This window comes from Corvus cornix, chromosome 8, assembly GCF_000738735.6.
Source record: "Corvus cornix cornix isolate S_Up_H32 chromosome 8, ASM73873v5, whole genome shotgun sequence".
Taxonomy (NCBI): domain Eukaryota; kingdom Metazoa; phylum Chordata; class Aves; order Passeriformes; family Corvidae; genus Corvus; species Corvus cornix.
In genome coordinates, this window is record NC_046338.1 from 28,172,210 (window position 1) to 28,193,058 (window position 20,849).

General features: G+C 43.9%; 2 long non-coding RNA genes across 3 annotated transcripts; both read left to right on the forward strand.

Moving 5' to 3' along the window:
• Positions 1-7,033: 7,033 nt before the first annotated feature.
• Positions 7,034-16,170, forward strand: LOC104693599. 2 transcript variants are annotated; one of them, XR_002047028.3, is made up of 5 exons: positions 7,034-7,207; positions 8,414-8,552; positions 8,796-9,534; positions 9,933-10,067; positions 16,074-16,170. It is a non-coding gene; the product is annotated as an uncharacterized LOC104693599 (long non-coding RNA). The 2 variants fall into 2 exon arrangements; XR_752573.4 differs by having other exon boundaries at positions 9,429-9,534.
• A 38-nt stretch (positions 16,171-16,208) lies between these two features.
• On the forward strand, positions 16,209-20,522 carry LOC109145589. The gene is made up of 4 exons (XR_002047049.3): positions 16,209-16,297; positions 16,421-16,606; positions 18,323-18,482; positions 19,207-20,522. It is a non-coding gene; the product is annotated as an uncharacterized LOC109145589 (long non-coding RNA).
• Positions 20,523-20,849: the final 327 nt, after the last annotated feature.

Consider the following 20,849-nt stretch of genomic DNA (forward strand, 5'->3'; position numbering starts at 1 on the left):
CATATTTTCATTTTATTAGTTTATGTACACAACTACTAAGTTATTTGCATGTTATAGGATTTTATTTTGTACTTAGCAAATGAATGACATCCAAGCAATTTTAGATTTAATTTGATCAATATTTAATGAATTATAATTATCATTACAACTCAAGAGTTTTGCACTGCTGTATGTTGCTGCATAATGTTTAATCAAGGGGAGAGAGAGACTAAAATATAACTGGAAAGCAGCTATCAAGTTTATGTTAAAGAAATGTAATGGGATTATTAACTAAATTACAGCAGTCTAATTTAATAATTTTCCTAGTTACAGCTTTAAGATTGAATTCCAAGAGCATTTAGCTAATTTATATTTTTAAATGCCTGCAATATGTATTTTAAAAAATATATACACAAAGAGCAAAATTACTCTGTGGTATCAGAGTTTAAAATCTCTGCATGATTGGAAAAATTCCCAGGTGCTCTATATGGAAAAATGGGAATAACAGATGAAAAGGATATCAGCCTATATGGAGAGAATACTCAATAAACTTGGAGTGCACCTTAGTAAGGGCCAGGTACATAAATACTGCAAAAATCATCCAAACCATTTAAAGCTAGTGTATCTGAAAACAGAGTCAGGAAAATTAATGAAAAAATGTTAAGTTTAACATTAAAGCACTTTTTCCACAAGTTAAAGATTTCTTACCCTCAAAAATGCAGGTCATTGTTTGAATTTAGTAATATCAACAGGATGCCTCAATTTTGGGGATTTAAGCAAAGCTTCTGAACTGTGAAACATCTTCTCTGACACTGTCGGATGGAAAAACGTGTGGGGGCAAAACTCATTTGGAAGCTTGGAAAAACTCTAAAAATGTGTCTTTTACGGAATCATAGAATCATAACATGGATTGGAATGGAAAAGACCTCAAAGCCCATCCAGTGCCACCCCCCGCCATGGGAAGGGACAACTTCCACTAGCCCAGGGTGCTCCAAGCCCCATCCAACCTGGCCTTGGACACTGCCAGGGATCCACGGGCAGCCACAGCTTCTCTGGACACCCCGTGCCAGGGCCTCCCCACCCTCCCAGGGAACAATTCCCTCCCAATATCCATCTAAACCTCCCCTGCTCTACTGGAATATTCACCATCATTTCCTCTTGGAATTTCCCAGTTTAAATTGGAGCTACGTCAACATTTCAGCCATGCTTGAAATTCTCTTCCAACAGCTCATCTCTGGAGTTTTTTCCTTTGCCTCCTGAACCATGTGACTTCTCCTGTGTTATAATGCTCTGCAATATAAAGGGGCAAACGATGGAATTCTTAACTGTGGTGGAAGGAAACCCCTTTTCCCAATGAGCCCAGGATTTTCACATCCCAAGTCTTGATCCTAAACTTGGTGCTGCCCATGTTCCTTGTGCAAGAGGCTCTGCATTTTTCAGTGGGCCCTCTGTGCTGATTTTAGAAGGGAAGTCTCGGCTGAGTGTGCAATTATCACACGTAATAGACACCAACAAAACGATGCTCTTGGATTTTTTGGAAAACTTTCCACAATTCTTTCTCATTTGTAATTCTTTCTAAAGACATTTCAGCCTGCAGCAATGCCTTCTACATCTCTACAGCTGTGCATGATGTGAAAACACACTTTTAAAAAGCTGTGGCACATCCACGGCTTCCATTGGCAGTGGCTGATTTGTCACTGCGAGGAGCTGTGTGACAGCTCTGTCACCGCACTCTTTACACACTCCTGTCCCCGCCGGTTCCAGCTGGTTCCAGCCGGTTTGCAGCTGGTTCTGAGCCCCCTGCCCCGCTGTCCGAGTGCCGGGTGCTCAGCCTCGGCCTCCTCCGTGCAGGGGCGCAGCTGCGAGTCACGGGCAGCCCCGCAGGAAGCTGAGGAGCACCGTGACTCCTGTGCTGCCCCTGGCGCGCAGGCGGCAGCAGCAGAGAGCCGGGCAGCGGCCCCGCACAGCCCCAGGGGCTGCGGGCAGGCTCTGCTGCACTCGCTGCGGCGCGGCTCCCGGGCCATGCTGAGCAGGGTGGCGGCTGTGATCCGGCGACGCGGCCAGCAGCCGGGGACACAGCGGCACCTGGACCAGGGCACGGGCTCAGGGACGGCGGCAGCGGCCCCCGCAGCAGGGGCACAGAGCCGGGCAGCTGCCCCGCACAGCCCCTGCTGCGCCCCCAGCCCCTGGCCCGGCCAGCTGGAAGCTGTCGCTTGGCAGGGGGCAGGGGCAGTGCTGGGAGGGCAGCTGGAAGGAAACTTGGAGGTGGACAGCCTCCAAGAGCTGTCCCACGGAGAAGAACGTGGAACAGATGCAAGCTGGGGAAGTGAAGAAGAGAGGCCCCCTTTGAGGCCACGCGAGGCATGGGCAGAGCACGGGAACCTTCACCCGTGCACAGCCACAGGCCCAGCCCCAGCTCTGCCCAGCAGAGCCCCTCACAGCCGGAGAAGGGCCTCGACCCCATACCCGGCTATGGACCGCAGCTCCCCCAGCCCCTCGCCCAGCCAGCTGGAAGATCTCGATGGGCAGGGGGCAGGGGCAGAAGCAGAGCTGTGCCTGTCAGAGGCACCATCTGAGGAGGGGTCCCGCTCCAAGGAGCTCAGGTCTGTGTGCAGTTTGCCAGGGCTGTCCACAAAGTGGGCAGAAGTCACACACCTGAGCTGGAGCAGTGAGGAGGAGAGCAGCTCAGGGTCCCTCCCACGTGAGGCCTGGGCCGAAGACGGAGACCTGAGCGGGAGCATTGCTGAAGACAGCGGCTCAGTGTCCCTCCCCAGCGAGTTATGGTCGCAAAGCAGCGACCGATCTGCAGCTGTCCCCATGCCGAGGCCGTCCCACTTCAGGAGGGCGCTCAGGGCTCTGCGCAGGGCGTTCGGGAGCCTCAGACACCTCATTCCAGTGCTCCAGGCATAGAGGCCGTCCCACCATGGCTCCATGCTGCCAATGGTGGAACACCCACGGAGGGATGAGCCCTGCAGTGAGCACTGGAATGCTCTGTCCTTCCTCTGCTGTGCTCCCCACACCGTGTGTGTTTGTGCACAGGCACCTGAGCCAGGCCCTGCACAAAGCGGATGCCTTGGCTTTGACACATGGACTCGACCAGGAAAGAAGACTTGGCAAAGCAAATGCCAAAGCGAATCAGGGGTTTTGTCTGAGTATCAAAACCCTGACTATGGACTTGACATTTTCTACAATGACCTGGACAAGACGATCGAGGGCACCCTCAGTCATTTGGCAGACGACACCAAGCTCAGTGGCAGTGTCGATCTGCTGGAGGGCCAGGAGGCTCCTGACTGAGGTGCCATTGTAGCTGCTGCCTGAAGGGTTTTAGGAGGAAAACTAGGAGAACGAATTGAGTTAATTTGTTTAGGTGTAACTAGGGGTAGATATTAGTAGTATTCCCTGCTAGAATATAAGGTAAAAGGCGATTGAAATGCTGTTATAGCCACATCATCAAGAATTTGAGGAATAAAAATGGGAGAATTAAGAGAGTTAAATTCTATAGGTGAAAGTAGGGGCAGATACTAGTAGTGCTCCCTGCTAATATTTAAGGTAACAGGATAAAGGCCCTCTCACGGCTTCTGTTCCTGTTTAATTAATAAATTACAAGCTGGGGCTCAGCATAGGCAGTAACATAAGAAAAGACAAGTGTTGAAGCTAAAGACCTCTGAAGGTTTAAACTGGACATTAGTTTGTAAAGAGAAGGGGTAGGAAGCTCTTTTTGTTCCTGATAGATAATCTTATTCAGCACTTGGTCTGGAATATGCTCCTCTGGAATATGTTCCTTAGGCAGTGGAGCTGTAGCTGTTGCTCAGTTAGAACAGGCTGGATATAGATAAGATGATTTCATATAAAATATGAAATAATAAAAAAAAAAGAAATAAAACGATTGAATAAAGTGATTGAATTGATAAATCAGAAGTGCTTGTTGTTTTCATTGTGCTGCGGTCGTTGATCTGGGGGGAAATGCTGGAGCCCGAAGCCTTTTGGTTCTGGGGCGTTGCAGGGTGTGCTGGGTGGGGCAGAGGAGAAAGGCGCTGCCTGGGCCGGGAGGGACGTGGGGACAGCAAGTCCTTGTGACTCCTGGGGCACAGGGCGGTTGTTTGATGCCAAACAGCTTTCCCTGGGGCTGAGCCTCTGAGGAAGTCTGACAGGCTCAGAGGAAGTGTCAGGCACCAGTTTAATTTCTGAGTGCCATTTCTCCCTCCCCAGCTCGCAGCCAAGGTGTGATAACCTCTCTCAGAAGTGACAAGACCTGAACGTGCTGACCTCGGGATAAAGGAGATGCTTTGCTACCTGCTTAACAAGAATCCCAGTGAATGGCAGGCTTTTATGGCACTCCAGCCTGATCCTTGAGGAGCTTGGAGTGATGTCAGAGGAGCAATGTCCCGGTGTAGTGTCACAACACACAGGTGGATGGGACAGAGGAAGAGGGAGCAGCAGGGGAGGTTGGAAAACCAAACCCAGACCCCAACCCCAGCCATATGAAATACTGTTTGATACTGTCAAATCTGGTTTTTTAGACTCCCAGAATGGTTTGGAATGGAAGGGATCTAAAAGCCTGGCAGTCCCGCCCCTGCCACGGGAAGGGACACCTTCCACTAGCCCAGGGTGCTCCAAGCTCTGTCCAGCCTGGCCTTGGACACCTCCAGGGACCCAGGGGCAGCCACAGCTGCTCTGGGCACCCTGTGCCAGGGCCTACCCCCCTCCCACGGAACAATTCCTTCCCAATAACCCATCTAACCCTGTCCTCTTTCACCTTCCTGCAGCTTTTTGCTATAAAACAAGACTTTAAAAATATACAGGTATGGCTTTTGGAAATTAAGTTTATTCTGTAATAAAAAAGCAATAACCTTTGTGTTTCCAGATACGTCTGAAGAAGGTAACTCCAGACTCTCCTGCTTTGACTCAATATCTGAAGCCCTGAGTTAGTTACAGGTGGGTTGGTGCAACAACAGTGTGCTACCCCTTCAGAGGTGTTTGTGTTTGCCCTTCCTGGGCTCCTGCACCAACCTGAAATAGAGACAGAGATGATCTTCACCCACACGCTTGTGCCTCTCTTTTTATCTGTCAGTGACTGGTAACTTCTTTTACATACAGAAGTTCAGTTCATTATCTGTCTTTAGACTACTACTTTTTTACTTCAAGTGTAAAGCCAGGTGATTTCAGGCTAGATGTAGGTTCCAAGATTTTACCCATGAGAGCTGTTTACCTTGGGAGCAACTTGTCCTGGGATGTGGTGAAGCTGTAGCTGCATCGTTAGACCAGAACTGAATGTGTGACTAATCTATCAACACCTGTGTGAGTTGAAGGAGGGGTTCTGGTTACAGGGAAGAAATTGCTGGAATTCTGTGGTCTCCAGGGCATGTGAAGCCCCATTTGAGCTATAAAAATGAGTCTGCTCAGGCCTTAAAGCCACAATTCCACCACCAACAGAGACATGAACTCGACGACATGGTCTAGTGGTGGTGCTGGCTTGGTGATTGGACATGATGATCTTGAAGGTCTTCTCCAACCATCTTGATTCTGTGATTCCATGATCAATTCCTGCTTTAAATCCTGTGTATTAGGTAGAACAAGAGAGTGAGGTGGGCGAATTTGTGCTGGAGAAGCTGTGGAGAGGAAAACTATATCCATGAATTGTTCATACCTTTTGTCTGAGTTTTTAAAAAAAAAGTTTCTTGTGTTTCATAGAAAATTGTTTGTGGCCTGGAAGTGAATGTGTTGTGGTAAAATATCTGTGTTTAACACTGTCAGTTACAGCCAAATGAAAATGAAAGAATTTTGGGCTTGATAATAATTTTCCTTGTTTGAAGATATTTTTTGAGGTAGCAGTTTGGGATGCCATCTGTGGTTCTCGCCACATGTGATGATTTACCACATTGCAGCAGCCAATTTGGGTTGGAGTCATGACTGGAGTTATATTCTAGCCTTTTAAAAGTATTTTGCTAATAAGAAATTAAGAGTATGATAATCTAAAAGCAAAAGACCCAAATAACACCCAAACCTTAAGTGTTTATCTGTGTAAAGGTTTTAGTGTAGAGGACTTGTACTGCCCAGCCTCGTTTAGCAGTTTCAGGACTGGACTCCTAATTTGTTTATTTTTGTCATAAATCATGTTGTTAAATAATGCACTTGTGTTCTTCTTAGTTTCTAGATGTAGTAACATTTTTTTGAAATGGATAAAAATGCTTAAATTTGAATGTCATTATTGTATGTAAAGCACAACTTCTGCATCTGATGCTATTCATCACACCCCAAATTAATCATCAGGGACAGAACCCAATAGCTCCTTTCAAGCAAAGGCCAATAGCTCTTGGGGAAATTAAATCATCTTTCAGAAATATTTCATTCTGAAAAGCTAATAATTCAATGGAAATGGATTTTTAGAAGAAAACCTGAGCGTGTTACATAATCTTTCTGTAGGGTTCTTCATCTCATACATTAACATTTCATGTCACATTTTAAAGCAGAATTTGTTGAAAAATAGTTTACACTGTTGTGGTGAGCGTCACAGTCCTTTCATATGTCTGAAGTGATAATGACATCGTTAGGGAACTCAAGGGAACATCACTTAAATCTGATTGAAATGGAGACAAACACAAAGGAAGCGACAGATACAGAGCGGGAAATTCTCTTCCCTCCCCCGTTGTACTGGAGAATGGGGTGTCCAACCACTTCTACAAAATACTGTGCAATCTGCTATTCTCTATCCCTTCCCTCCTGGTGAGACAACTTAATGGAGAATGAAAAAGGCATTAAAAGCGCATTTATTTTTAACTTTGCTCCTCTAGGTAGTAGACAGCTCATGGCTATGCAGGGAGGGAGGAAAGGAAGGACCTGCACCCTGTCCTGATGGGAACAGAGGAGATCATGTCCTTGGAAAGGGAAAGGCTGGTTTGGGAATTTTTTTATTCTAATAAGTGTTTTTAATTCTTGCCCCTTGACAGGTATATTGGCCATTATAAAATAAACCCATAAGAGATTTGTATTAATATTGTTATTTAATTATAGCATTGTGTTACATTAATTATAATATTGTATTATTATTATTTAATTATAAAACAGGCTCAGGTTTGCACTCTAAAAGGAACAGACCCTGTTCCTCCGCCATGTGTTGGATATTGTTTCATGGTATTTTCAGGCTCTGCTGTCAAAAAAGTTTGCAGTGAAGTCTTCCCAACACCAGGATGGTTGGAATGTCCTCCAATGGCCAAAAGAGGGTTGTTTCGTAAGTTTTCAGAATGTATTTTTTTCCTTTATTGGGATTCTCTTTCTCTAAATACCTGGAGGTGCAAGAGGTGTGACCTTTGGGGGTCCTGTGTCCCCATGGGCTACTCAGCCCATAAAGGAAGGGGAAGCCCAGCTCTGGCCATGCCTGGAGCTCCATCCACCCTGCACCGCAAACAATGAGCCCCATGCTCATGAATCTTTTCGGATCAGTCCTAGCACAGGCATAACTTAATCCGTATGTTTCATCCAAGTGACATATTAATTATTGATTATGCCTAATGAATATGCTAATGGGTAGGATTCCAGAGTTTCTGCTGCCCTGCTGTGCTCTCCAGGCCCTCATCCATTTTTTAAGAGGTGTCTGGAGGAGACAGCATCTGGGCCTATGCCAAGGCTCCATAATGAAGGCCACACACAGAGTTCAAGGGCTGGTGCTTGTCCTTCAGGGAGAGCAGCAGAAACTCATTCAGCCTGACAGTTGTTCTTGAGATTTGAAATTAGATTATTCACTCTTTCCCAGTGTAAATGGGGGAAGTTATTAGTGCTTTTCCATTCGGCAAGGGATAAGATGTGACCTCATTTTCTACTTCAAATGAAGGGAGAAGGGGAGAAAAAAAAGTGGAAAGAAGTTCAGCCCAGTGGTGTAGTTGCTAATACATTAAAACTGAAGCACTCCTTCTGCTTGCATTTGCAATGAGATTACAGAAGCTGTCAAGCCTCTCTATCTTCTTGCTGGTTTTCATCCTCAGGTGAAATAACAGAAAGGAAACAAAAAGTTCGTCCGGCGAGGCCTTGACTGAGGGTTTTGAATGCAGCTTCGAGCAAAGGCTGCTGCTAAAATTGCTTCACTCTGAAGAGCCCTGGGTGCTCTGGAGTGTCTGTAGGGACTTCAGCAGGTGCTTTCATAAAGCTCTGTGGTTGGAACCGTTTATACAATAGCACATATTAGAGCAGGGACAATTAATGTAATAACAGAGATGGAAATGGGAACAGTTTGGTGCACCAGGCTTGGAAAAAAATGCTATTGTAATCCTTTACAAGTAGGAGACAGAAGTGCATCTTGAGAACATTACCATGAACACTCAGGAACGGATAAACTATGAACTTTGAAGGTATTACATTGCAAAGAAAAAAGGCCCCTTTTCTGCTTTTTGAACACAGTTATTTAACTTCAGCAATTGTTATTTTTCTGTTGTTTTTCAAGTGTTAGCAGGCTCTGTCCAGTACGTCAGAAATTAAATGAGGCTGAAGCTGCAGGCCAAGGCCCCACAAGAAATCAAATAGTACCTAAAGAGAAGTGCCGCTAAAGACTTCAATCCAAAGCACAATCTGGGCATTAATGAGTAAGTAAAGCAGTGTTAGAAAAAGGCCATGACACCGAGTCACTTTTGCAATCAGTTTTTCTTATTTATAATTCTATTTCAAAATTCTTTGAAGAGTTTGGAAAACTTTCTTTGGTGGGGATTAATTCAGTGAAATTCAGATTTATCTGTGAGGAACTGGGATGGAACCATGACTCAGTCATAGATCATGATTTTTAACATGCTTTTATGTACAAGTTTGTATGTTTTAATTTTTAATTTTAGTGTAAACGAAAGCACTAACATGTAGCATAAACTTGAAGAGAGATTTTCCGCCAAAACCTGGAAATGCAGTTGACAACACCTGTTGGAGATCTCCACAGTTTGTAAAAAGGGAAGTTATGTTACTATAAAAGAATATAAACATAATCACAACAAAATCACAGTTTTTTCCTTAGCAGGAGCAGATAAGATTCCTCTTTCATCCAGGGAGAAATAGTTCTTATTGATCCATCAGTTGTCCAACAAGAATGTTGAGATGAAATAGTTGAAACTGCCCTAAGGTTTCCTAAAACAGTAGAATAAATTGTGTAACAGTAGGTTCTCCTCTTCAGAACTAACAAAGAATCTAAATATTTTCATAGAATCCGAGGATGCAGAAAAGTCTTCACTGACTGGAGGTACTCTTCTAAAGAGCGTGAAGATCTGTTCTTAGGGATTTGCATTGAAAAAATAGGGATTGTCCCTGTTTCTGGAGCTGGATACCTTAATAAAAGGCTGTCCTGGAAGGTTGGGGTAAAATGCTGATTGTTTTTCTTTCTGCTAATCACAGAGGCATTGAGTCACTCAACACCAGCAGATGAAGCAGCCTCTCTATCCTCTGGATATTTGCTTTTGTATTTTTTTTTTTCTCCCCAGAATTGAAAGTGGGATGTAAAAAATGGATTGCCAGAAACTGGTAGTGTGGGCAGAAGTAATACAGGAAGTGCTACACTGAATGAAGGGAAAGGCTTCTGCCTCAAAGGTAAACAAGAATAAACTCTGTGTTTCTGTGCTTGCTCTTGGGGGTCAAAGCAATAAATACTCTGTTTTCCTTGCTTGAAGTTTATACTTTCTGTAGGAATGTGATTTTGCTTTCAGAAAAAGCCTTAATTCTTCCTCCTTGTGAAAACAAATTTCATCACCAACCCATAAATAATCACAGGAAAAAAAATAGTAGCAGCCTAATTTACATCTAACCTTTCTTTTTAATGATTAATGGATACTATTTATGTAAACTGTTTCTACATTCCAGCGTGAAATGAAATTTAAATTGCAAATTTTACAGTGGTGTATTTTAACTGGTGACCCTTTCCCCAATCACAAATTAAAAAAACCCAATTACATTTGTAATAAAGATGCTAATGCATTTCTTGTTTTTAGGGCATGTAAAGTTCTTGCTGCTGGCAACTTTCATTCTCCCTGCTGATGAGCCACTAAAAATGTATTTTCCAAAGTGCTCCGAGATGTGTGGATATGGAGGAATTCTCAGCTCATCCACTCCCTGTTCATGGCCAGGTAAACCTGTTGAGGGCTGTGTTGTCCATGATTTCCCCTGGACGAGGGCAGCCTTTGGAAGGAAGGTGGGTTCTCCTTACCTTTGAGGCACTGAACTTTCACACAAGGGGCCAAAGGGCTCCGGGGATTACTTGGGCCTTGGACACTGCTGTGGAAGATGCTCCTCTCTTCCTGCTGCTGGTTGGAGGGTCCTTCATGCAGGGCTGTGGGAATGGCCAGGAGAGGTCCCTGGGGTCTGTCTCTCCTCCGTTCTTTGTGTCCCACAGAGCTTTGGATTGAAGATCTCAGAGGCAATTCAGTTCCAGCCTTTTGCTTCCAGTTGCACTCAGGACCTCTGGGGATTAGAAGGAGAAGGTATTTTGGTACCTTGCTGTCGCTCTGTTGAAACTCCAGGAGTTTACAGGAGTGGAGAGGAAGGAGCTGAGTGTTTTCCTGTGTCCCATCACACTCAGGACTGTGTTCAGTCACAGCTTTCAAAGGGCAGCAGGCTCTGCAGCCCCCTCTGGAAGAGGCTGGTGGCTGCTGTGAGTTGCGCAGACCCTCTGGGATGCAATTGCAGCCCCAAGGCCCCAGCGATGTGTCACATCCATTTGGGGATCTGGAAGGGAATGAGGAAGAACAGGGACTAGCCAAGGGTGTATGGGGGAAATTGTGCCAGAACTGAGTGCCCTTTGCTGCCTTAGGGCTGCTGGTCTTGTGAAGGGAACAGGGGCAGAGCTTTCCAGCTGGATGGATTTTCCTCCCCAATGCAGAGCCCTAGAGAGAAATACATCGAAACTACCCGAGAAGTCTTTTTTTATTTTTAAGGCCTTTTGTTTTGGTGGGTAGGGGAGCTTTATTCGATTTTTGTAGCAGTGCATCGTCAGAAAAGTGCAGGACTAAATATTGTATTTGTGTCTGTACATCTGTGGGGGCAAGAAGAAAGGTGACAGGGACTGAAAAATAGAACAGTTTGCAGAAAGGCAGAGTCTGGGGACTGCATCAGGCTGTTTCTGACAGTGCCAGCAGACAGAGCACTGCAGTGCTCATCACTTTTTGCTGGTCTCTGTGTCCAGCAGTATGAAAATATCGTTTTACCCACAGACTGAGCAAACTCATTCTGTGAAACATTAAATGTGGAACCCCTGGGTGTCATTTGGAGATTTGCTTTGCAGACTAAAAGAGCAGTTTAATGGCAGGTATATAAACCTCCTTAGCAATGCTTTTGAAAGCGGTGACAGAGATGACCCCAAGGAATCTCAAGCTGTAACTTTTGCAGCACTCAGTTGTTCCTGGCTGTGACAGATGCCTTGGGAGAGGGAGCACCATCGTGTGGTAGGGATTCACATGACTTAGAGCTGTGCTTAGACTGATCAGGACAAAAATTTAACAAGGGAAATCACCTCCCTTTAACTTGGATGGGACCAATTTCTGTGTATTACAGGGACTGGAACTGGATGGGCTTTAAGGTCCCTTCCAACCAAACTATTCTGTGCTTTTATGATTTTTTAAGGACCGAGCATCTTGTTTTCCAGAAACCTCCAATGTGACCTTGGGCACACAGGCTCCAAATCCAGCCTGACGACCTCAGCATAGCACATCAGGATCTGCATTTGCAGTTTCTGGAGTCCAAGGCAGCCCAGTAATGGTGTTTTTGCTGGATCATTGGCAGTACATGACACCCACTCACTGCTTGTGGAATTTTCTTAGGTCTTATCACTGAATTCAGGAGGCCTGAAATCTCAGGGCTCATTGCAATCACTTCTCTCTGTGACACAATATAATTGCTTGCCCTGACTATTTATTAGCACATAGTGCTGCCTTTGTCTTGCCACCAGTCTTGAGCTCTGCTGTTGTGTGGTTTTTAGAGCTCCCTACTATTGTTCTGGTCAGCAAAAGCCCACCTGACCTTACCTCTTTGCTTAATAACTCCCTGGGAAGACTAATTTAGTCTCATTTCTCTGTGCTCTCAATACTATCTTATTATTTTCTCATTTAATTTCTAGCTGAAAGTGTTATGTAGTTGCAGCTAAGAGGTTGGGCCCCTTCAGTAATTCATTTTTTGTCATTGTACAGTGACCAAAGCACTCAGCTCAAGCGACAGAATTCACACAAAGCCTGATGCTCTGGCTGCCCTTCAGAGGAGGCTTCTGGGTTCAGATCTTTCTTGACAAAGAGGCACCAAATTGATTTAATGGACTGTTATAACCTCAGCCAAGGCTTCAGATTAGTATAAAAACACTTTTCCACCCTCAGTTACTTCCCTGTGGAGGTTAGTGGCTTTTACTGAACATGAACTTATTTCTGCTGATATTAGAAGTAACAGGGCTGGGTTTGTAAATGAACATGGTTAAATGGAGTCTATAATAGACAAAAATGAAAGTTTGACTGTTTCACCTCTAATGAAGGTATTCAGGCAAGGTATTACTTAAATTGCTTAAGCAGTTCTGGTTATAATACAGCACTGAGGATGCTGAACTTGTTAGCTTGTTGATTGCATGGTTGTGTCAGGGCTAATCATGACTGACAAATAATTGAAGCAGTCTTTCTAACTTTATTAAAGGATATATTCCAACAACCACAAAATCCTCATCTGAAAGGCAAATCCTGTGTGCTGCAGCCTACTGAGAATCTTTCCAAGCTGTGCACACAACAAAATGTTTGTTGTGCTGCTAGATGTGAATATTGACTTTTAATTTACCCTTTAAAATGAAAATCAGGAGGGGAGAAAAACTCTTCTGAAGGGTTTTAGTCCTTCTTATTTAAGCAATTATCAGAATAAGCTCAAGGAAACATGATGCAAGATCCCTCTTCCGTGACTTAAAATTTACCGTGGTGGGGAAGGGAAGGCTTTGGTGGCTGGTTTAGTTTTGCTTTTAAATGAAATTATTAATTTTGTACAATCTCTTCTGTTGTGAGGGCAGAGAATGAAACCATTGCCTATTTCTACTCCTTCCAAGTAAATGCCTGCAGGGACACCTTCCACTATCCCAGGCGCTGGCCTTGGACACTTCCAGGGATCCAGGGGCAGCCACAGCTTCTCTGGGCACCCTGTGCCAGGGCCTCAGCACCCTCACAGGGAAGAAATTCTTCCTAATATCCTACCTAAACCCACTCCCTGTCAGTTTAAAGCCATTCAATCCTGTCTGAGACTGGGTCTGTTTCAGACCTGTCAGGTCAGAAGAGTTACCAGCGGGGGGTGTTACCTGGCTCTTGGTGCTTATCTCCTTGTATCCAGTCTTTGGGGTGGGTATGGAGGTGTAACTTCAGGTGTTTGGGGCAGATTTCTGCTGTTCAGGATCTATTCAGGGACAGTGTTGTTCCAGGATGTTCCCTTGGGGACAGTCAGAGCACAGATCTGGATCCTGTGCCTGTAGTTTGGGCACCTCTGACCCTTCTGCCTCTGCTGCTCCACCTGCAGCCCGAGCCTGTCCTGCTCCCCAGCGCTGCTCAGGGTGCTGTAACACATCCTGCAGAGCATCGTGGATCTGCCACACAAGGATTTCCTACAGAGGGAGAGATTTTCTTGTGCTGTTCTCGGAGTATAGACTTTAAAGCCATTTGCAGCCTACTGAATTGCTTTTGGTTTTCCCTCTCCTTGTAGAGCACTTTTGAAAAAAACCCCCATCTGCCTTCCTTTTATGTTTTCATGGAATCATGGAATATCCTGAGAGGGAAGGGACCCACCAGGATCATGGAGTCCAACCCCTGGCCCTGCGCAGACACCCCAAAAATCCCACCCTGTGCATCCCTGGGAGCAGTGTCCAAATGCCCCTGAAGCTCTGCAATATGTGGAAAACCTTGCATCACACTCTTTCAGAGGTATTAAGATCAGGAGTCAAATCCATATGATTTATTTTTATTTGTGTTTATGGTGGTATGTTTTTCTGCCAAAAATAAAATGAAGCTCAAGCAGCAGCTTGTCTCATGGGCATTGTATTTCGAAAATTTCCAAAGTATCTGAAATAAAAATTAAAACATTAACAAGAAAAACATTAGAACAGCAATAATACAACACATGATGTTTAAAAAGACAAAAAGAATCACAGCTATGTAATTTTAGGCCTCTGAAGAACACCTGCATCAGTGAAACAAGCTGGACAGGACTGTTTCAAAAGGATAGTTTGGAACATATTTTGGATCTAATTAAATCATCCCCTTAATAACTCTGAGGAGGACTGTGTGTTGTTGCAGAGCTCAGTGAGTGGCAGAACTTGCTGTTCCCTTGTCATTTCTAGGTTGGTCTCATTTTGGCTCAGCCTGCCTTATCAGCATGTCAGATGGAAATCAGATCTTGCAGAAGCTGTATTATTATTGTTTTGTTTTTCAGCAGCCATAAAACCTGACAGTTTTCTGACATTTTCAGCAATTGAGGGCACAGACATTGTGGATTGCAATGTTTCTCTGCACAAAAGCTTAATAGACTTGACGTGCTTTTCCATCTCGCCTTGTTTAAGAGGGACACGGGAGCCCAAGTGAGATGTTAACTTCCACAAAGAAGATCTGAATCTGCCACTTTCTTTTTTATCTGCTGGATCAGATCCTCAATTTCCATCAGCTGTCTCCAGTTGTGCTGAAATATGATTGAACATTCATCTTGTTCCCCGGCTTCGGCGTACACCATACGGCACAAGTGACTACAAATGGAGAGCTTAAAATTGGTTGTTATTTTTATTTGCTAAAAACGTACCAGTTTATGCTCTTTTTGTTCATAGTAGCATAAAACTGGAGTTAAGCATTGCTTAGGCCAAACAAAATGTGATCTATTCAGGCTTTCAACAGCCCAGTTTTGCTCTTTTTCTGTCCTTAATTTTTGTTCCAGTGTCATCCCGCAGTAATGTCACATCCTCAGCTCATCCTGGGTTCGGGGCATTTTAACTTTACTGATGCTCTCAGGCAAGGCTGTGAAAAGGGGAGGGGGCAGTGAGTCATTGACCCTCCTGGGGGACATTCCTGTGCTGCCCTCAGAATTCCAGTTTCCCCTTTTCCTTTCTTCTGTGCTTTGGTGCATTTTCAGCAGTTTTAGTGAAAAATTTCACAGCAAGGTGGGTGTTGCTTGTTAAAAGGATTCATGGTAACAAACATCCTGGTAACTACACTTATTTTGGCAGTTTTTAAAGTACAGCGCAGTCTTTTCCTACAGACAGGTCTAATCACATAGGACTTTTCCTTTTGCATTTTCCCATTGTGAATAGATAAATATGCCTATGGTGAATAGATAAATACTGCAAGGCTGTATGGACATGGTTAGGAGGCAGGACTTGGGCTTTAGGATACTTCCACAAGTATTTTGTGCGCTGCACAAAGAGCTTTCCAATTAAACTTACTTTTTGTGGGTCAAGTAGTCCTGAGAAACCTTGGCTGGGAGCACTCAGCACCCAGGCAAAATTCAGCTTTGCTGGACCAGCAAGAATATCCCTTAGAAAGGGATGCTGAGGGATGGGGTAGGAAGGGTAAGAGGGAAATTGGGGCTGGAAAGAAATAGAAGAAATCAGTGGGGATTCAGATGGGACAAGAAGGATTGCTGGTGATGCCTTGAAGTGGCTACCTGAATACAGAGGCTAGACAAGATTAGAGAATGAAAACAGGTATTTATTTTAAGGGCCTTCAAAGGTACACCCTGGGCAGTCAAAAGCCTCCAAGGGGCTCCACCCAAGATGGATGCTGGGTCATAGGTTTTTCACACTTTTATAAGTTTGGTCCATTTGCATATCAGGGTTAATTCTCCAATTATAATTTCAGGTAGTGATGTAATTACCCCAAGTTTGCTTCCCCCGTTCAGAGGCTCATTTTACATATTTTGGGGCCTGGGAAAACAAAGTGTCCTCGAGTTCAGGCCCAGAGAGGGTTTGGTATGTCGAACCAGGATGAGAGAACAGTAGCAAACAGGCTATGGAATTCTTGAGTTACAGTAAACCAGTACAGGGTCTGAAAAAATAAGAGCTAAATCCTAAGGCATCTTAGGAAGAGGGGGAAGACTGGAAGGGGGGAGGAAAGTTTTGATATCACTGCTTTCTGCCCATGCAGCCTCCCAGTTCTACATCCATTAAGTCCCAGGACTGCAGCCTTGTGCCTCCCTAGATGCTGAGGAGAGACCCAGAAAAGATGATGTTTAAAACAAACAACCAACAACAACAACAACAACAACAACAAAAAAAAAACAACAAACAAAAAAAAAAACAACCCAAAAAAAAAACCAAAAAAAAAAAAAGGAGGGGAAAAACATGTGGAGGGAGAGCAAGGAAAACCAGGTGAGTTTGGTGGGAAAATGTGGGGTTTTCCACTCTTGGCAGCTGGTGGGGCCGGAGGTGGTGGCATCTCCTGGGGAGTTCATCTCGCTGTGCGTTTGCTCACATGTCCTGTTCTTTTCCCAGCAGGTACTGGGATGGGTGGATAGCTGTGAGACAAAAGGGCTGAGCCTGCCAGTCCCTGTTTCAGCAGCTAAAGGAGCTGAACTCGTGAGTTACAAGTTGTGTACTCAAAATAAGGGGGTTGGTAGAAGAAGCAAATTCATTGCACACAGTAATTTTACTGACCTCCCCAGGAAGGAATGTAGCCCGGTAGGTTTTAACACACAGAACATCTGTCAACTCTATGTTTATTTTGTTTTGTTTTTATTGCATTTATATGCAGTTTTAGTACTTTGAAAACTTTTCCTTTTGAAAAGCAGCAAAACTGCATCAAACCCTCTCAGTCTAAGCCTGTGAGGTTTTTTACCTGTACGCTGGTTGCTCCTCATACAAAACTGATAAATAATACTTTTTGGACACTCAAAATATGTACAAATCATCATTCGACTCATCACTGCTATTTTGTTAGTGAATTATGAATCCAGGAGAAAAGTTTTTATAGCCGGTATCCTGAAAACTCCCATAATGAACTCCCAGGATACAGCAAAGATTGCTGCCAATAATACAAATAAATGTTGTATCAGGCTGTGAAGATGAAATGGAATACAAAATATAACAACCGAAAGGTTGAGAATGGTTGTTCTTTGGTACCTGGTTTATATTTTATAACTTTGGGAACTAAATCAATACTGCAATTCTTTATGCACGGACATTTCCAATCTTGTTATGGAATTCTTATAAAATATTCAGAAAACCTGGGGGAAGACAGTAACTTGAAGGGTTCAGGTTATTTTCTTGGATGTCAGGGGAACATTGCTTGAGAGGATTGAAAAATATCCCAGAGCATTTTTTCCCGGATGGTGTTTCAGGCAGCTGTGTTCTCAGGGATGGGAATAAACCTGCAGTTTCATGGAATTGTGTTAATCCTGTTGTGAGCAGAGCTTTGTACCCACAATGACCTTTGCTAAACGAGGCCATGGGGTGGGGGAGCCACCCCAGCAGGGAGAGGCTGTGGGCTCAGTGGAGCAGACATGATTTGAGCTGGCACTTGTGTTCCTTGTGTCCCTCAGGGTTTGCACTTGGGATGGCAGTGCAGCTTCGAGGCTCTTGGGGCTGTGTCCACACCACGAGGCATAACCACCCAGCTGGGGCTCACAGAGCTGCCAGAAGGCCTGCACAGCATACTGTGGGACTGCACTTTCCCAAACCCCAAACTCTGTCCTTAGACACAGAATCCCAGAATCACTGAGGCTGGAAAAACCCTCCCAGACCATGGAGTCCAACCCGTGACAGATCCCCACCTCGCCAACCCAACCAAATCACCAAGTGCCACATCCAGTTTTTCCTTGGACACCTCCAGGAATGGGGACTGCACCACCTCCCTGCTCTTTTCCAATGCTCTTTTTTAACTCATGCATTCTTTCCCAACTTACCTGTAAATTGGTTTTAAATGTGTGCTTAAACCAAAGCATTTTAAAACGAGCATCTGCAGCTGTAGAGAAGGGAGAGCAAGTTTTCCTGTGAGTGGGAATCTAATTTGTTATCACCTGTCTGAGGTACTTAAGAATATAATTTGTGGCCTACATGAAAAATGGGGTTGTTTCATGTAGTAAAGCTCAATTTTGTACTTCAAAGAGCACATAATTTTGTAGCTGCTTCTCAGAATAATAGAATTTCACTTTATTCAGTTATTTATGTCTTATATTTGAGCTTACTCTTTAGTTAGTAAATTAAGTTGTTTTATTTATTATTCTATTAAACAGAATAATTTTATTATTTCTATTTCTATTAACTCCAATTCTTTAACTCAGGAGGGGCTCCTGGGGTCATCTTCTCCTTCCCTCACTCAGAGCACAGCTAATTTTGAAGTCATTGTAGCTTTCTCCAATTCATTATGCTTTTTATTCTTTATTCTTTACTTCCAAGGATGGAAACTCCACCACTTCCCTATAAAGCATGAGATGCCCGTGAAACTCTTGGCCCAATTCTTCTCCTGAAGAGCTCAGCACAGCACTAAGGGGGTCACAGAAACCTCTGCCTTGTACCAAGGAGGGTTAATTTTGATGGACAGTGCAGTTCAGGGGAGGTAAGGCAGCTAAATACAATTTATATTGCAAAATTAATCCCTTTATTGACGAATTGAGTGACCTGTCACATGGAAACTACTTGGTTTTTTAGGAGAGTCTATAAAGGACTTCATGGAGGAATTCATTAAATCCTGCATTCATGAAGAATATTCCAAATCTTTCCCTGCTTTTTCCAGGCAGAAATACTTCTTTAGGAAATGATTTATTGTTCCTTAATGCTTTCTAAAAAAAAACCCATTGACTTTTTTATCCAGAGGGAGCCTCTTATGTTGCCTTTTGGGTGAAAGCACTTAGCCTTGTGCACATGAAGCATTAAAAGATATGAGCCAGGCCTGCCCCACGTGTCTGCAACAGCTGTGATTTTATTCCTTTAGTTTTTAAGGCTCCCTTTCTTCGTCTTCTCCTCTATGGCAGCCTGGTCATTGTTTTCACATCTTTCACATCAAGTCAGTGTTATAAATTCAGCTGTTACATCTGAAACTGTTTCTCTCTAAGGAAAGCAGAGAGTCTGACAAACTCTCATGGACTCCAAGGATGCAGGAATTACGGAATCCTTATACATGCAAAGTACAGGCAACAAAATTTAAAAACTGGGACTGTAACTCTTTGTTTACAATTAGGACAGATTCCAGTGCAAGGAAAAATCCTGGATTTTAGGGTAGACTATTTTTTTTTGATATTTGAATAACTATTATTTACCTTTTCTTCTCCTTGCCTTTACAGTTTCAGGAAAATCGTGTAGAAGGGTAAGATGGGTGAAGAGGCTGGCAGTGTTTTCAGCTAAAGACCAGTGTCCACAAAGAGGTTTCAGATCTGTTTTGTGAATAAAATAAAATAAAATAAAATTTACGAAACAAGTTTAGGCTTGATCTAAATGAGGTTTTGGGTAGTCAGGTGAACTGTGGATTTTCTGATCTCTATCCAACCCCTCCTGTCTTTGGTGTGTTTCATACAGAATATGTTTTGCTTTATCAGACCTCTAGATTTGATTTGTGCTGGTATTGATGCAGAAATGAAGCCACTGCCCTACAACAGGTGTTGCAATAAAACGCCTGTAAAGCAGTGGCCAGTTCTCTCTGCACTGACTTTCCCTTCATCTGAAGGGCTGCTATTTTTATATTCCATGTTTTTTACAGGATTAGCTCTGGTTGCTGGAATGGTTTCAGCTTGCTGCAGCTCTGGCAATTGTAGTCTTTGGAATTAAATTACGGAATTTTCTGCTGTGAAAGACACAAAGGCTGTGCACTGCTTTGTTTTTGAGCAAAATACAAATAACACTGTGCTAAGCACAGGTTTGTTCCACTGCAGATGGGAAGGTCCCAGAAAAATCAAACCACCCAAACTCCTCCATGCATCCCATATCAGGATTTCATTCTAGGACAACTTCTTTCTGTAACTTCTTTTGGGAAGCAGGAGGCCTGAGCAGCAGTGTGGGTTCCACATCTCGGCTGTGAGGGTGGCTCAGCTCCTTTGCACTCTGCTTCCTCCATGGGTCTTGCAGGAGTCAGGATTTCAGAGAAAAGAAACTTCACCCAGTGACTTCTTTCAGGTAATGAGACCTAATTCAGATCCCTGTTAAAATTCTGTGTCTTTGCCAGGTGGCAGAAGGCTTCCAGTGCCAGTGACTGTTTTTTTCATTGAGAAGTAATACCATAAGATTTTAAACAATGTTTCATTTAGACACTGTTAGACTTATTACAGAAAATAATAGAAAACCCCAAACAAATAAAGAGCACTATCTAAGGTCATTGCTGTAGTGTTATCGCTTCTCATTTCTCTTTATTTCACAAGGTCTTTGCCCTTCAGATCCTGTGAAAGGCAGAACATGGTTTTATATGTACTTTATTATGTTCCCTTAAAAAAACTCCAAACCCAACTCTCATCCCCTGAAATTAATCTAGACAGTGTAAAATGCTTTCTGTATGTTCTCAGTAATGAAAACACATTTTGAAGGAATCCTTTGCTTCTCTTTTCCAGGTGTTTGCTTGATATTTTGGGGTTTGTTTCTCTTTTTAGCTGTATTCATCCCATATGCCTTAAGTTTCTGGGGTTGTTCAGCCTGGAGAAGTCTCTGGGGAGACCTTAGAGTGCCTTCCGGTGCCTAAAGGGGCTCCAGGAGAGTTGGAGAGGTACTTGGGACAAAGGATGGAGTGACAGGACAAGGGGGAATGCCTTTAAGCTGCAGAAGGGTAGGTTTAGATGGAATATTGGGAAGAAATTGTTCCCTGGGAGGGTGGAGAGGCCCTGGCACAGGGTGCCCAGAGAAGCTGTGGCTGCTCCTGGATCCCTGGAAGTGTCCAAGGCCAGGTAGGATGGGGCTTGGAGCACCCTGGGCTAGGGGAAGATGACCTCATCCTAGGTAGGAT